This window comes from Tenrec ecaudatus, unplaced genomic scaffold (assembly GCF_050624435.1).
Source record: "Tenrec ecaudatus isolate mTenEca1 unplaced genomic scaffold, mTenEca1.hap1 Scaffold_2504, whole genome shotgun sequence".
Lineage (NCBI taxonomy): Eukaryota > Metazoa > Chordata > Mammalia > Afrosoricida > Tenrecidae > Tenrec > Tenrec ecaudatus.
In genome coordinates this window covers 1,038-18,939 of record NW_027458684.1, presented here as the reverse complement: position 1 = coordinate 18,939, position 17,902 = coordinate 1,038, and the positions used below count along the sequence as shown (strand labels likewise).

General features: G+C 43.5%; 1 pseudogene; it reads left to right on the top strand.

Moving 5' to 3' along the window:
* The first annotated feature begins 562 nt into the window (after nucleotides 1–562).
* LOC142436380 (olfactory receptor 1F1-like) lies at nucleotides 563–7,651 on the top strand (annotated as a pseudogene).
* Nucleotides 7,652–17,902: the final 10,251 nt, after the last annotated feature.

Sequence of the window (17,902 nt, the reverse complement as noted above, 5' to 3'; positions counted from 1 at the left end):
ATTAGGGGCTCATACAACTCTTATCACAATTCATACATATACATACATCAATTGTATAAAGCACATCTGCACATTCCCTGCCCTAATCATTCTTAAAGCATTTGCTCTCCACTTAAGCCCTTTGCATCAGGTCCCATCACTATCTTTTTATAAGTCAATCTACATTAATAAATACAAACACAATGTTCTCAAAGCAAGAGGTGCCCCCATATTTATTGTTTCTACCTTAGAGTACCACTAGTAATCTGTAGTTGCTACATATTTACTTATTTTTAAAAGGGAGCTCTCCAATATCCCTAATGAACATCGATGCAAAAATCCTTAACAAAATACTAGCCAATAGAATACAAAAATATGTAAAACAAATAATTCACCATGACCAAGTGGGATTCCTACCAGGGATGCAGGGATGGTTCAACATACAATAGCCCATTAGTATTATTTGCCACATTGACAAGAAAAACTATAGGAACCACATGATAATACTAATAGGCGTGGAAAAAGCATTCGACAACTTCTAACATCAATTCCTGTTGAAGACACTCAAGAAGATAGGAATGAAATGAAAATTTCTCAGTATAATACAAGGTATGTATGAAAAACCAGCAGCCAATGTGGTAGTCAATGGAGAAAAAATGAACAAAATTCCTCTGAAAAAGGGGACTAAACAAGGATGACCCTTGTCCCCACTTATTTAACACCATATTGGAGGTCTAAGCTAACAGCACAAGGCAAATAAAAGACATCAAAGATATTGGGGAAGTGCAGGGAAGGAAGAGGTCACACTATCGTTATTCGCTAATTGTATGAGTTTATAAATGGAATATCCCAAATGCTCCACAAGGGGAGTTTTGGAATCAATAGAGGAGTATGGCAGAATGGCAGGATGCAAAATCAAGAAAAAGAAGTCTATTGGACTGCTATACACAGCAGAGAAGACCACAGAAGAGGAGATAAAAAAGGTGGTACCCTTCACAATGACGGAGCACAAATTGAAACATCTAGGAATAAACCTGACTAAAAAAACAAAAGATTTGTATGAGGAAAACTACAAAACACTATTGCAAGAAACCATGAGTGACCTCAACTAATGGAAGAATTTCCCATGCTTTCGGATTGGAAGACTTAATATAGTAAAGATGTAAGTTCTGCCCAAGGCACTATATAAGTATAATGCAATCCCAATATAATTACCACCATCTTTCTTTAAAGAATTGGAAAAACCTATTACCAACTATATGGAGAAGGAAGAAGCCCAGAATTAAAGGGACCTCCTCAAGAAGAAGGACACAGTGGAAGGTCTTGCTTTACTTGACTTTAGCACATATTATGGTCATAGTTATCAAAACCGCATCGTATTGGTATAATGATGGATACTCAGACCAAAGAAAAGAGCTGAAAGCCCAGAAATAAAACCATCAGCATACAGACAAACTGATTTCTGATAAGGGACCAAAAATGTCAAAAGGGAAGTGGATGGCTTCTTCAACAATTGGTGTTGGAAAAAATGGATATCTACCTGCAGAAAAATGAAGCAAGGCCATTACCTCATTCTATGCACAAGAATAAATGCAAGGTGGATTACACACCTTGAGGAAAATCCCTAAATTTTTAGGACCATCAATGAGGGAATTGGAACCAACCTGAGAACTTTGGCATAGGCAATACATAGGCTACCAGAAATAGAGAATGACACAAATACAGAAGAGGCACAAACTGACAAGTGGGATTTACTGAAGATAAAAAACCTGTTTACATTGAAAACATTCACCAAGAGAGTAATAAGAGAGACCACGGACAGGGAAAACATCTTTAGCAATGACTCTTCAGACAATGGCCTTATTACTAAAATCTACAATACTCTGATAGCTTCCCAAAAGAAAAGAACCAATTGCCCACTGAGGAGTTGGGCAAAGGACCTGAACAGAGGTTTCACAGGGGCAGAAATCTGAATGGCGAGTAAACATATGAGAAAATGTTCCCGATCTTTAGCCATAAGAGAAATGCTAATTTAAACAATAATGAGGTACCACTTAAAACCATCAAAGATAACCCAATTCAAGAAATCAGAAATCAAGAAGTGTTGTAGGGGTTTTGGTGAGATAGGAACTACTCTCATCCACTGCTTGTGGACCTGTAGGTATGTACGGCCACTATGGAAATCGTTTCAGTGATATCTAAAATGGATGGAAATCAAGCTACCATACGGCCCAGAAATTCTCCTTCTGGGCATACACCCAGAAGATGCAAGAAATCAACTATGAATATCTGTGCTCCCATGATCTTCGAGGCACAGTTCACAATTGCGAGTAGTTGAAAACAATCCAAATTTCCATAATCAGATAAATGGATTAAAAAACTGTGGTACATACATATAATAGAGTACTACACATCCCTGAAAATCAGGGATGATCGCATGAAGAACATCGCTGCATGGGACGAACTGGAGGAAATGATGCAAAGCAAAGTAAGCCAAGCACAAAAGGACAAGCATGACATGAGTCCATTGAGGTAAGCTTAAAAATGTAAAAGGGGCATAAGGAAAAAGTTACCATATATATATATATTCAAGGGGTGAAGTCTACGTAGTGTGGCAGGGGCCAGACCATATCCACGGATACATAAGGTAGTCAACTAAAATGGAGGGGAGGGGGAGAAGAAAATGACATGGGTAGCAGGGTAAGAAGGCATTAACCCACCCAATGTGCGGGTATTGTTTATATCTACACAGGGAAAGAGGGACCAGACTTCAACCTGGTGCTCCAAGACATGAATGCAACATACAAGCATGGAGCAAGGAACCAATAGAGAGGTCTGAGGGGCCAGCCCCAATCCCAACTACATGGACAGCCCCCCTTTTCGCACAAGAATTCACTTCAGAGGACAGCACTGAAGCTACAGCGCAGAGAGAGGGACATGTCTGATCAGAGGACACAGGAGAAAAAGAAGGGGGAGGAAGAGAGTGTGGAGAGCACAACCTGGCCTACCAAGCCTAGAGGACGATATTCCTGCTCACAGCAGCCAGTGCGCAGAGAGGATCATAGGGCTGGCACCCTTATGAGACACGACATCCCTCACTGAACCATAGCGCTATGTGGTGAGGAGACCCAAAGTTCATCTGTAAGCAATTGGACATCCCCTTACAGAAGGGTCATAATGAAGAGACGAGCCAGTCAGGGTGCAGTGTAGCACAGATGTAACATACAACTTTCCTCTAGCTCCTTAATGCTTCCTCCCCACCCCACTATCATGATCCTAATTCTACCTTACAAATACAGCTAGACTAGAGCATATACAATGATACAGATAAGAGCTGGAAACACAGCGAACCCAGGACAGATAAACCACTCAGGACCAATAATGAGAGTAGTGACACCAGGGGAGCAAAGGAATGTTGGGGGCAGAAAGGGGGAACCAATTACAATGACCTAAGTATAACCCTCTCCCAGGGGGATGGACAACAGAAATGTGAGTGAAGGGAGATATTGGTCATGTTTAAGACATGAAATTAAAAAAAATATTAAGGTGTTGTGGGGGAGGGCGGGGAAAAATGAGGAGTTGGTACCAAGGGCTCAAGTAGAAATAAAATGTTTTGTAAATGATGATGGCAACAAATGCACAAATGTGCTTGGCAGAATGGATGAATGTATGGATAGCGATGAGTTGTAAGAGCACCATTAAAATGATTTTAAAAAAAAGTGAGCTCATTCAGTGTGAGAGGGCTTCAAAAAGGTCATGGAAAAATTCCATTTTCTTTCAATTTCACTTTCTAAGACTTTTAGAAGGATCATTAACAATATGCAATTCCTAAACATATAGAAATTACACAAGACCTACATTTGCACCTCAGTGGCATTGCTAACGTAATCAAGTTAGGAAGCCATTGATAACATTCTTCAAGTTAGGAAGCCATACTGACCTCTCCTTTCTGAATTACTCACCATCATCCCTATAAATGCATTGCCTCCCATGTAATTTTTCACAAAATTCCTTATAGAAATCTTCTCATAAAATCTCCCAGGACTCACACTCATTATTTGCAACTAAGGACTCTGACTGAAATGTTCTGAAATATAGCCAACCCTCAGAAAAGGACTAAACTCTAGAACCAGAGACCCAGGAGGTTTTTCTCAACAAGTACGGCCGGCTCTTCATGTGTTTGCTCTTTCGCCCCTCTCTGCAGCTCCTCTCTGCCCCTCGGTCCGTGGGCAATGTATGCAGCAGGCAGAAAGGGCTGGGTTTCCACATTCTCGACAAGCAAGAGACAGACAGGAACTAGCTGTACCACAAACCCAGTTTCAATGAATTGCAATCCCCATCTCAGTGGCATTCCTCTTTGAGAAATTTCTAAACCATATGGATTAGAAAAATATCCCCATAGGGGTCTGAAAACTCTCTAAAGCTCACTGTCCTCCTGCCAATCCTGACACATATTGAGCCTACAGACTAGAACTGCCCCAGTGTGTTTCTGAGATTGTCACCCTTTAGGAGAGTAGGAAGCTTCACCTCCCTACCTTGGAGATACTGGTGGTTTCAAACTGTTGAACTTGTGGGTAGCAATTCAACATGTAACCCACTATGCCACCAGGGCTCCCTGAAAAGGGGTCTAGAGTTCACAAATCAAAGCATGCTGAGATCTTCCTGAGGCAACCTTCTTGAGACAATTCTTTCTCTCAAATGACTTATGTGTTACGTCCAGCTTGGTAAGTGCTCTAAAAATTTTCGCCTGTGAAATATGGAAGATAGGTATCTCTAATCATCTCTAAAGAGGACCATGCATCAGGAAGCAAGGGTTAATTGAAATGGAAAAATATAGATATAGACTCAGTTCTGAACACAGGAAGTGAGAAGGGAAAGATCTAATAATTGAATTTCTAGATCTATGGACGTAGAACTGGAAGAGCGAATTGAAGAAGTTTGAAGTCCTAGGAAATTTCAACTGTGCCTTGCCTTCCCCATGTGGTCCCATGTTCAATAGCTTCAAGGTGGACCCCAAAGTTAGATCTAAATCTTAGGTAATTTTCATTATTAGTGTTTGGTCCAAAGGGGCAAAAAGTTAGGTGGAACAATGATTCCCTTTCTGCCTCTAATGAGGCGCTCAGGGAATCTGGGGCCAGTGGCCATGGGGACTCCTGTGAAAGTCTGCTTTGTGAATCCCCAAACATCTCTCCTGCAGCGAAGGGTGAGTCAATGCATGCTAGCTCCCCACTCAGGTATAATTAACCTGTGAACACCATTTCTTTCTGATCAATATCCTATGTTCAGTTCTGCAAATGTGAAGTGAGTGTGGGTCTCCTGGAGCCGGAGAGGACTACAAGTATTCCCAGGTAAGAGCAGACCAGTGGAGACATCACCAATAGCTGCTTGTCAAGGTGGGGTGCCTTATGGAGGGATTCCTCATTCTGTCTGTCCTGTGCAGCCACAGTTCTGAAACTGTCAATTTTTCCCTAAGAACTCAAAATTGACCTGAACACATTCCATCTATTCACAGGTTCTTGAACTCTGGGTATTATTAAATTGGCTGAGTTTTTCTCTGATTTTGATGTTTTGTATTTTTTTTTCAGTGTCATTGTAGACACCAAGTTTCTTCCCATTCCACCATCTGTACATCACGATGTTTAAGAGCACTGGTTGCATTTCCTCACTGTGTGTGAGCCCTCTCTTTATTTCCAGCCTGGGTGCCTCATTATTTTGTGTGCAGATTAAAAACAATTTTTTACTATTTTCTTTAAACATTTTTCTGCAGTTTTGACACATGATTTCATGTCATCGAATTGAATAGTTCTGTCATTCAAACATGTCAAGGGGGAATTGGGCAATCACCACCACCTCCTCCCTAGAGAATTCCCTCCCCCATGGCCGACTCACCCCAAAGGGAGCTGTTCAATCGTGGTCAAGTGTGCAGATTTTTTTTTTTTTACCCCTTCTTGCCTCCTTGTCTTTGCTTTTGGACAAGTTAGCTGAGTTTTTGTCCAATGTTGGGGGTCATTTCCATTTTAATTTTAGCAGTTGAATTTAGGGATCTTAGTGGACACACCCAGGAGTCTTGACTAAGAATTCTGAGTAACCTCTGTATGCATGAACCCATGTAAGCAAGAAGCAACAGCAGCAGCAATATTATCAATAACGCTGTGTAAGCAGTATTTCATCCATGGCTGATACCATTCTCTGAGCATATGTGCTAGGTATGTGGACCACATCCAGAGTCAAGACAATGGAATGGAAACTCTGAGAAGTTTTTCCTCAAAGGCAACCTCACTGATGATATTGATGACATCAGCTGCCTATATCACACACTTCCTACAACCAGCTTCTATGGCAAAACTTGTTCATAGATATTGTCTGCTACTCATTAAAAGTTCTTATAGTCTTTACTAATAGTGCTTTAACATGTTTACTTTAGACAACTTCATGGTAACGCTAGAAAGTTCAACCAGTCAAAAGTAGCTGCTGACAAAGCCACCATCAAATCTTCTGAGTGTGCTCCCAGAGAGAGCATATATGCACCAAGCATTTGTTAAAGTTTTGCTAATGAAGAAATAGAAGCTAAGAGAAGTCTGTAGCTGGCTGTAACCCCCCCAGGGGAAAATTCCTAATGACTGCCCTGAGTCATTCAGAGCGCTCCTCCAGTGCCCTTCTTGATTGTCCCATCTCAACCATCCTTTTCCAGGTTTACAAGTCTGTATGTGTTGCTCAGGTGTCCATGACTATGAACAGGGCAAATCTGTCAAGTGTCTCCGAGTTCCTCCTCTTGGGGCTCTCGTGGCAGCCCCAGCAGCAGCAGCTCCTCTTCGTGCTCTTCCTGAGCATGTACCTGGCCACAGTCCTGGGAAACCTGCTCATCATCCTGGCCATCAGCACAGACTCCCGCCTGCACACCCCCATGTACTTCTTCCTCAGTAACCTGTCCTTCGTGGATATCTGTTTCTCCTCCACCACCATCCCCAAGATGCTGGCCAATCACATCCTTGGGAGTCAGTCTATCTCTTTCCCTGGGTGTTTTACTCAGATGTATTTTCTTTTCACGTTTGCTGACATGGACAATTTCCTCCTGGCTGTGATGGCCTATGATCGCTTTGTTGCTGTGTGCCATCCCTTACACTACACAATAAAGATGACCCCTCAGCTCTGTGCTATGATGGTCATTGGGTCATGGGTTGTAGCAAACCTGAATATCCTATTGCACACCCTGCTGATAGCTCGGCTTTCATTCTGTGCAGACAACCGAATCCCCCACTTCTTCTGTGATGTGGCTGCTCTTCTGAAACTCTCCTGCTCTGACACACAACTCAATGAGATGGTGATTCTGTTTGAGGGTGGCTTGATAATGACGATACCATTTGTTTGCATCTTGGTTTCCTACGTTTGCATCACTTCTGCTGTTCTGAGAGTCCCATCTGCAAAGGGAAAGTGGAAAGCCTTCTCCACCTGTGGCTCCCACCTGACTGTGGTGTCCCTCTTCTATGGCACCATCTTTGCTGTGTATTTCACCCCAGCATCCTCCCACTCAGCTTAGGATGACATTGTAGCTGCTGTGATGTACACGGTGGTGACCCCCATGCTGAACCCTTTCATCTACAGCCTCAGGAACAAAGACCTGAAAGGGGCTCTGAGAAAAGTGATTGGGAGAACGAGGTTTTCTACCCAATGAAAGTGTCACAATTGCATCATTTCAGAGGCAACGTTCCTTTTCACCAATTAAGCACAAGGTAGGTTGCAGTTGTTTTATTAATGCCAGTCTGGAGGCAAACATCTTGCAGAAGCACATAGAAAGGTTTGGTATTTATTAGTGGATTGGGATTTATCTCTAACCTTGCTGTATAGGCTTAGTAATGGGAGTTCCTTTTGCTGACTAACTTGTCAATTATTTCACTATTATTACTTTTTATAAATAATTTTATTGTGGGCTTGTATAAATCTTATCACAATCCATACATACAACCATTGTGTCCAGCACATTTGTACATTTGTTGCCATCATCCCTCTCAAAACCCTTTTTTCCCCCTACTTGAGCCTTTGATATCAGCTCCTTATTTTTGTTCCCTCCCTCCCTCATCCTCCCTCCATCCTCTTTGATAATTTATAAATTATTATTATATTTTCATGTAATACACTGTCCAATGTTTCCCTTCCCCCAGTTTTCTCTTGTCCATCCCCTAGGGAGTGGGTTATATGTAGATCATTGTGATCAGTTTCCCCTTTCTCCCCCACCTTGCCCTTCCCCTCCTGCTATCTCTTCTCATTACTAGTCCTGAGGGATTTATCTGTCCTGGATTCCCTATGCATCCACCTCTGATCTGTAGCAGTGTAAATGTTCTGGTCTAGCCAGATTTGTAAGGTAGAATTGGAATCATGATAATGGGGCTGAGGAAGCATTAAAGAACTTGAAGAAAGTTGAATGTTTCCTTGGTGCTACATTGCACCCTCACTGGCATGTCTCCTCCCCGAGACCCTTCTGTAAGGGGATATCCAGTTGCCTACAGATGGGCTTTAGGTCTCCATTCCCCCCACCACCCCTCATTCACAATGATATGTTTTTTTGTTCCTGTTCTTTGATGCTTGCTGTTTGATCCTGTTGACACCTCGTGATCACGAGCTGGTGTGCTTCTTCCATGTGGACTTTGTTGCTTCTGAGCTAGATGGCCGCTTGCTTATCTTCAAGCTTTTAAGACCCCAGATGCTATCTTTTGATAGCTGGACCCATCAGCTTTCTTCACCACATTTGCTTATGCACCTGCTTGGTTTTCCGCAATCTTGTTGGGAAGGTGAGCATCATGGAATGCCAGTTTAATAGAACAAAGTGTTCTTGCATTGAGGGAGTACTTGAGTAGAGGCCCAATGTCCATCTACTACCTTAATACCAAACCTATAAATATATACACATAGATCTTGAGTTAGTTAGTTTATTGTACCAACCTGGCCAATAAACACATGTGGGGTTAATTGAAGGGCAGAGGGAAAAATGGCTCGGTGAACCTCACCTTTCTAGTTCTGGGGTCTCTTGCTTTGTGATGGTCGGACCAGGGTGCAGCTGCCTTAGCCAATTCCCTGCTTCAACTTACAAAGCTGACTTCCTGCAAGACATCCCTGGGAGAAGCCACATGGATGTATCCTGATGCATCCCTGGGTGCTGGAGCACCCGTGTGGAGACCCCTGCCAGCACAGAGATGTTTACACATTCACTGACTTGGCTTTCCTCCTGCAGTTGGCATTGTTGTGTCTGTTTTGTGAGATAGAGGAGGACTTTGTGGACTGGTGTTGGTGATATGGGTTAATGTTGGATTTGTAGGCTTGGGCAGCACTGGGTTGGGATATTTTCTTGATACACACTTAACCTTTACATAAAACTCTCTCTTATACATGAGTTTTGGTGGGTTTGTTTCTCTAAAGTACCCAGACTAATACAGATCTATTTCCCCTTTGTTATATATAAATATATTTACATATGTACATGCCTGTATTTAGACTACTATGTATGCCTTTTGTGTCCTAGCTCTTTCCTCTATTTCCTTTAACTTTCCTCTTGTCCCACTATCATGTTCACCCCTCATTTGGGTTTCAGTAATTCCTCTTGGTTACATTGTCCTTCATCAAACCCTACCAGGCCTCCTACACCCTCCTAGTCACCAATTTTGGATCACTTGTTTTTCCCTTGTCCTTGGGGTTCTTAGCACCCACCTCCTTTCCCCTGTCTTTCCCTATTCCATGTCGCCCCCTCTGAAACCATTGTTTTCTCCTCCAGATTGCTTACCACACCTATCTAATCTAGATAGACCTGCAGAGCTAATAATATGCACACACACACAAAGACAGAGCAAAACAAAGCAACAAAAGAAAACAAAACAACAACAACAAAAAGCCTGTAAATAATTCAAGGTCTGTTTGTTGACTTTTAGGAGTGTTTTCTGGTGGAATCTAATGGGATGCCCTGCTCTGGCCCCAAAGCCTATTTTTAGTATTGCCTGGGGACTTCGTTGCTCTGTTCCCCTTGCTTTTCTTAGTTGTTTGTCTCAGTGTGGTAGGGTCAGATCGGGTGCAATTCTCATACTCTGTCTCCAGTGTTGTCCCCCATAGAGCTATGGGTCAGTGAGGCATGTTGTGTCTCGTATTGTGGCCGGCCATGTGATCTTCTCTGTGGATTGGCTGCTTTGAGCGGGAATATTGTCCTCAGGGTTTGGTGGGCCAGGATGTGTTCCACTCTCTGTTCTTCACCCTTCATTTGCTCCCATCTGCTCTGAGTAGGCATGTCCCTGTCCCTGAGCTGTAGTTTCAGTGCTGTCCTCAGAGGTGAATTCTTCTGTGGAGTTGGGGGTGAGGGCATCCCCCAGACCCCTCTATTGGTTCCCTGCTTCATACCAGTATGTTGCATTCATGTCTTGGAGCACTGGGTTAAAATCTGGTCCCTCTATCCCTGTGGAGATATAAACAATACCCTCCCTTTGGGTGGGTTAGTGTCCTGTTCCCCTACTATTCATGTCTTTTTATTTCACCCAACCCTCCTTTTTAGTTGGTTACCACATGTATCCCTGGTTTTGTCTGGCTACTGCCATGCTATCTGGACCTCACCCCAAGAATGTTTGTATACAGTAGCTTTTTTTTGCTGACTAACTTGTGAATTATTTTACATCCAAAGTTTTCATTTTTCAGTGTTCTTTCGGAAAGTTACATGCTAAAATATTTCGAACATTAGAGGCACCCCGAAAATTTTTGAAACACCCTCAAGTCTAGGCTCCAGCACTGACAAAATTAATTAGAATCTTTGGGGGTTGGTTGTGATCCTGACAGCTTAGGGGCATTTTTAGGAGGTTGTAATGTGCAGTCTGAGTACAGAGTCACTGGTCTACCTCATACTCTTTTTGTAAGAGTTCCACATGATGGCCAGCTATAAAGGCTGAATTTCAAACCCTTTCACAAATTAGCTTTGAGACACAGACTCATCAAAGGGTGAAATCTGAGGACCTGAGAGGGTAATACCATTTCTGAGGAGAAGCAGAGCCCCTGGTGGGCACTGTGGGCCAGAGCACCCAGAGGTGAAGAAGCACAGAATCATGGGAACCCCTCCTGATACTCTCACTTGGATTCATGTACATTGCAGTTGAGTTCAGCCGGGATTATCATGTCTTTGATACCGGGAAATAAATCACTCTTTTCTATTCTCCCTGCTGAGACCAACTCCCCTCACTTTCTTCTCACACTAGCAACCTCTTCCTCAGTCCATACCTTCATGGCCAAGTCAAAATTCAAGCCCTTCTCTGTGCCATCTCCGGACTCCTCTTTCTGGCACTCATGCCTCTATTTTCCCGGGGTTAATTGCACATGGTACTAACATTATTTGCTTTTCACCTCTTCCTCTTCTGTAAGACTCTACCCAGATTATGAGCTGTTGCAGATCCAAAAGCATCTAGTAGTCATTTTGAATCTGTAGTGTCTTGCCTGGCTGCTGGACCAGAGGTCAGAATCCACTCAGAGTGAAAAAGAAAAAAAAAAAAGGAATGTATGTGTGTGAGTATTGCTTTAGTTTTAACTGAGAACTTAAAAAAAAACATTTTATTAGGGGCTCATACAACTCTTATCACAATCCATACGTATACATACATCAATTGTATAAAGCACATCTGTACATTCTCTGCCCCAATTAACTGAGAACTTTAAAACATAACATTTTGTTTTTCCAAAGGTAATGCCTACACCCTTTAGGAGACCAAAAAGTCACAAAGAACAAGATGAATATAACATTAACTTGGCTACTTAAGATAACTCTAACTTGAGCTTTAAGAATAAAAGTTTAAAAAAGTAAACTTATGCATGTCCTTTTTAAAATTCCTTCCAAAATTTTTTATTGTCTGTCTCCTGATATTTCCCATTTCTTTTCTCCTAGCCAGCAAAAATCTTAGAAATGGGATGTTCATGGCTGTATGATAGACATCCATTCTCCAAGTCTCAATAACTTTCTTATTGCTGCCCACAGCCTCCTCTGCAACCCTTTGTATGCCTGATGATTGCTTGGTAATCTGTGTATTCTCATATTAAAGTTTAAAAATTAAATTCAGCTTTCTTTTGCTTCTTCAATTACTTCTCTTGACCAGACTACAACTCTCTAAGAGAGTCCAGTACCTTCCTCTCAGTGTCCCCATTCTCTTGAACGTCCTGTAGTTCAAGACTAGACCAGCCAGTCATGCTTTTCCCCTCTGGGTGGAGAGCGCACTCTGAGGCTAGCTGGAGTAACCTTGTGAGCTGCAGGCCCATCGTATGGCTGTTGAATAGTCATCCTGTCTGTGGCAGCATTGATATCCATGGTGCACATGCCTTTGATTCCAGTGATGGTAAGCATCTCAATGCTGGCAGGGGCCTCCACGCAGCTTCTCCAGCACCCAGGGCTCCATCAGGGTAGGTCCATGTGGTTTCTTCTCAGGCAAGTCTCATAGGAATTGAGCCTTGCCAGCTGAAGCAGAGAACTGGCTAAGGTATCTGCACCATGGACAGACCACGAGAGAGCATGAGACCTGAGAACTGGAAGGCGAGGCTCACCAAGCCATTTATCTCTCTGCCCTTCAATTAATCCCACATGTGTTTATAAGACAGGTTGGCACAATAAATCTTATCTCAATCTTCCCTTTGACAAATTGGTACCTGTACTCAATTCTTTAGCCTAACAATTGCAGTTAAGTAACACCTACACCTGAATCCTATAATTCTATGAATGTATTCCCCCACCTATGCCATTTTGTAAGCCAACCACTTCATCCCTTTATCCTCCCAATTTTGGGTATCCAATTTCTATACTGCCCACTTATATCAACCCAATGCTCTGAGGAGACAATCATATGTTTCAACATGAAGAATCTTCATTCCAGTTGGAAGCTTGTGAAGTCTGCAACCATAAGTAAAGTCATATCAGGACAGGCCATCCATAGAGTCTGCAATAGAATTCACCAGTTCACAGGATCAAAAATCTCCATCTGGTTGGGTTCTGGTGAACTCATTGTGGGTTGTCTCACTCAGTCGCCCCAGGTTGCCCATTGGTCGCCTTGCCTTTAGACTATGGACTCTCACAAATACTCAACAAGCCTAGTCCCCCTCGTGCTAGGTCATGAACTTTAGACCAGTCAACCCGCTCTTGTCTTCTCCTCTTTTCCCTGTAAATCAAGTCCACAGGTGTCAGTGACCAACTCAACCCATCTCTTTATTGCTGCATTTCTCCAACTTCCTCTCAACAAGTAGATCCAGGTGGTCACCTAGCAAGCATTTCAGCCTCCCCACAAGTTCCCTTTCATGTTCTGTCCTAGAGAGAAGTTTTCTGCATAGTTCCAGGTTTTTTCCAGCTTCTGACAAAGACCACTGGTTCCTGAGTACTCCAAAGCATGGTGTGGGGCATATGTTTTTCAAAACTTTCTTTGCAGATGTGTCCTAAACACATTGAAAGATCAAATTAATGGCTTGTGAAAAGTGGGATCACAAGCTCTTTATTTTTATACTTCCAAAAATCATTTCTATAAATCATAAGCAGAAGAAAGCAGTATAAACAAAGTAGACTCAGATACTAAGCTTAATTCTTAAGGCAGTCAAGTTCAATCATTATTTAGCTTATCTAAATCCTTATCTAAACTATCTGATTTATAAAAAAATATGGGATTAGGCCTCTGAGAGCATCAAACCAGATCCAGACTTTCTGTCCAACATTTTGACCTTCTGTGAATCATTTTCCTTAGGCAGCATGGTTTCTGAGACATTTAAATGGTGATATCTCCCCCTGAGCTAAAAATTTACATGAATCACATTAATTTTCACCATTTTAAACAGGAATAACCAAAGACTACAAACAAAAAAAAAATAATCAAAACTTTAACTTCCCATATTCTCCCAGAGAACAACTGAGTAAAGTGTGGCTTTATCTGACTTCTGGCTTGACAAAGAAGAAAAGCTACCATGAGGGAGAGGTCAAATAAACATCTACTCTCCATCTTATGATTTGTTTCTCCAGTACCCCACTCTCAATACTACAATGTGTTAGTCTAGATAAAGTAGAGAAACAAATCTATAGAAAGTCATATATGTATAAGAGAGCTTTATATATAGGGTAAGTGTACATTCAGAAAGCATCCCAATCCAGTCTAGTCCAAGCCCATAAGTCCACCTTAGCCATATGTCCGACACCGATCTACAAAGTCCTCCTCAAGCTCACAAACACACACAACGACATCAAAAGCAGGAGGATCACAAGCCAGTGGGTAGAAAGTCTTTGAATCCAGTGGCAGTGTAAGCATCTCAGTGCTGGCAGGTGTCTCCATGCAGCTTCTCCAGCACCCAGGGCTGCATCAGGTTAAATCCAGTTAGTTTCTCCTCAGGCATGTCTCACAGGAAGTGAGCCTTGCCAGCTGAAGCAGAGAACTGGCTAAGGCAGCTTCACCTTAATCCAACCATCAGAGAGCAAGAGAACTGAGAACTGGAAGGCGAGGTTCATTGAGATATTTATCTCTCTACCCTTCAATTAATCTCACATGTGTTTATCGGCCAGGTTGGCACAAAAAGCCTTAATTACCTCAATATGTAAATACATTAATTATTAAAAATATAGGTATTGGCCTATGTAAATATATTTATATGGCAGTACACTGAGGTAGTGGATGTACTTTGGGCCTCTTCTTAAGCCCTGCTTCACTGGAAGAACACTTTATTGTAACAGCCTGGCATTCTGTGATGCTCAGCCTCCCTGCACGATCGCTGATGAATAAATGGGTGCATGAGAAAATGTGGTGACGAAAGTAGATGGTGCCCGGCTATCAAAAGATATAGTGTCTGTGGTCTTAAAGGCTTGAAGTGAAACAAGTGGCCATCTAGTTAAGAAGAAACCAGCTCACACAGAAGAAGTACATGAACCTGTGCAATCATGAGGTGTCACCATGACTGAATAACAGGCATCAGAAAACTCCAAACAAACACACAAAAACCATATTGTTGAGGAGGGGGTTCAGAGCAGAGACCCAAAACCCCTCTGTAGACAATGGGAATTCCTCTAACAGAAAAGTCACAAGAAAGGATGAGTAGTCACAACCAGGGCACAGTAAAGCCAATGAAACACCCCCATTATCATGACCCTAGTTCTGCTTTTTACTGCAAGGTAGACCAGAAAATGCACACAGGTTCAGATAAGAGATAAGAGCTCAGACACATGGAATATTTTCCTTTTGTAATAGGACTAACTTCACTGAGCATAACGACTTCCAGGTCTATCTCTCATGAGGTGTTTTGTGGTTTCATCGCTGATTTTTTTTATTTGTTCGTTTAGGGATGCATTGTATTTCACTGTGTGTATGTACCTGAGTTTCTTTATCTGTTCTTCTACTGTTTGGCAGTTTCCAGGTTTTTCTGTTGTGAACTGTATTCTTATGAACATGGGAGGGCATACGTCTGTTTGTGTCCTGTCTCATTTATTTATTACCCCCACATTTGAAACCCTCTAGTATTTTTTTAACCTCGTCGACAGTAGCTTTTTTTTGTTTGTATATTTCTGTTTTTATTTTCCTTGTGGTAAATTTCATATAGCTAAAAATTTAAGAATTTCACCATTTTCCAGTGAATCATTCACTGACTTGAATAATATTTACCCTGTTGTTGTACCCTGATAATGAAGCTTCAATTTGTTCTGTATGGCAACAGTTTACATTTTGATTTGATATTGGGTTATAGAGGGTATAGAGATGTATGTTTGTAAATCTCTATGGCATTATCATTAAAGATTGTAACTTCTGATAAGGAAATGATCTTTGGTCTTTTTTGCCACTTAAAGTTTATATTGGTCAATATCAATATCAGCAGCTCTGTTTTTTTTGGCTGTGTAGACTGCTAAAGCTCATTCTCTCAGACCTTCTGAAACCGTTAGCCTGGATGTAGAGTTCTTTCCTCAGTGTCACAATAACCTTTTGGACAGGGTCTAGTAGGTGAGACAACATCTGATTCTGACGGTGCACCCAGCAAGAATAATCTTCAATGGGTACCTCCATTTCCCATTCACTGTTTAAAAAATCAAACAGATATAAAATAGAGAGGGGGAAGATGGCCGACAGGGACACCCGCATACTCTGAGAGCTCCTCCAAACAAAGCGGGATTGGCGACCAGGTAGCTGAATAGTAAGAGTCTGGTGAGTGAAATATCCCCCTGGGACAGCACCCCAGTCCTACCCCACGTATTTGTCCGGAGCAGGGGTCTAGGTGAAAGAGGACCGGACTAGTGGGACATCTCTGGCCACTAAGCTGCCGTGAGCTCACTGGCGACCGGCTTAGACTCCATCCCCAAACCGGACGCCATCCCAGAGCCACTTGCCTGCCCTGCCTACTCCAGCGGCCCACTCCCCACTCGCGGATCTCCACTGGGAGAGAAGCTTTCCTCTCCCGCAGTTCCCCTCTCCCCACAGGGCAGCGATCTGCCCTCGGGCCCACGTCCCTCCCTCCATTCATCCAAGCTCAGGGGAGCGGACCCGCGGGTTGTCTGGCGACCCCCACGGGGGACCATCCACCCGCACCGCTGCCGCGGACCTCTCCACCTGCCCTCCGTGCGCTGGCCTCCCACCCCCGCCCACCCCCGCCAGCCCCTGGCAGCCTAGCGCCAGCTCCACTCCTGGCGGGGACCCTGCGCTGAGCACTTCCCGCCAACAGGAGCCATAGCCCAACCCGCGCCTGTCCTGGACCCTGAGCTTCCGCGGAGCGCCGCGCCCCGCGCTGCTGAGTCTGCCCACCAAGGGCCACCCCCTGCGCAAGGCACAAGAGTAGGTGCCCTCCCCAGGGTGCTGAGGGGACCCCGGCAGCCGCGACTCTGAGCCTGAGCAGAAGAAGGGCGCCATTACCCCCCGCGGTTTCGCGCCAAAAGGGCGGAGAGCGAACACCATTGTTCCCTGCAGTGTCCCGCAGCTGCCTGTGCAGCTATCCAAGGGGCCTCCCCGCGCCCGCTCACAGCCCGGGCAGATCAAACACTCCACCTGCAGTGGAGCCTGGGTCTCGACTTTGCAGTCCCTGAGGAGCCGTCAGTGAGCTCCAGCCAGCTCTCACCACCTGGGGCCCTGTTGGGTCCCCAGTGCCAGCCCTAAGCCTGCCGCAGCCCGCCCCAGCCACCCCAGGAGACGGCACAGTGGCCTGAGCCTCCACACAATAAGGTTACTCCTGTCTCCCAGAAGCATGGGGCCTATTAAAGGATCAAGGAAAAATCAACAGACCACATCACTCCCAACAAAATTCAGAAAAACGAGGCACTTTAACAGACCTAACGTCACTCATAGAAGAAACAGATATAGATCAGCCACAAAAAGAAATCTTCAGAACTCTGCTTGCAGTAATACAGGAGCTAAGAGAAGCAAACCAAAATAAGGATGCAACGATAGAAGGGATGAAATGCACAATAGAGGGGATGAAGTCCACAATAGAGGGGATGAATACTATCCACCAAAAGGAACTGCAGAAACTAACAGAGGAGGTAGCAGAGGCCACACAAAAGGTCACAGAAGCTATATCTAGGCTTGAGGAGGCTGAGAACCGTATCAGTGAACTCGAGGACGCTCAAACCAAACGAAGCAAGCGAGAAAAACAATCAGATAGGAAAATTAAAGAAACAGAAGACAGCCTGAGATCAATGACAGATGCTATGAAGAGGAATAATATTCGAATAATCGGTCTACCGGAACACAACATAACACACAAATCGACCGCCAAGATAGCAAAGGAATTCCTGGAAGAAAATTTCCCCAACCTAACAAAGGAGAATCCGACTCTCATACAGGAAGCAGAGAGGACGCCGGCTAAGCTAAACACCAAGAAGAACACACCAAGGCATATAATTGTAAAATTATCCAACTTAGAGGAAAAAGAGAAAATTCTACGAGCATCAAGAGAAAGGAAGACAGTCACATACAAA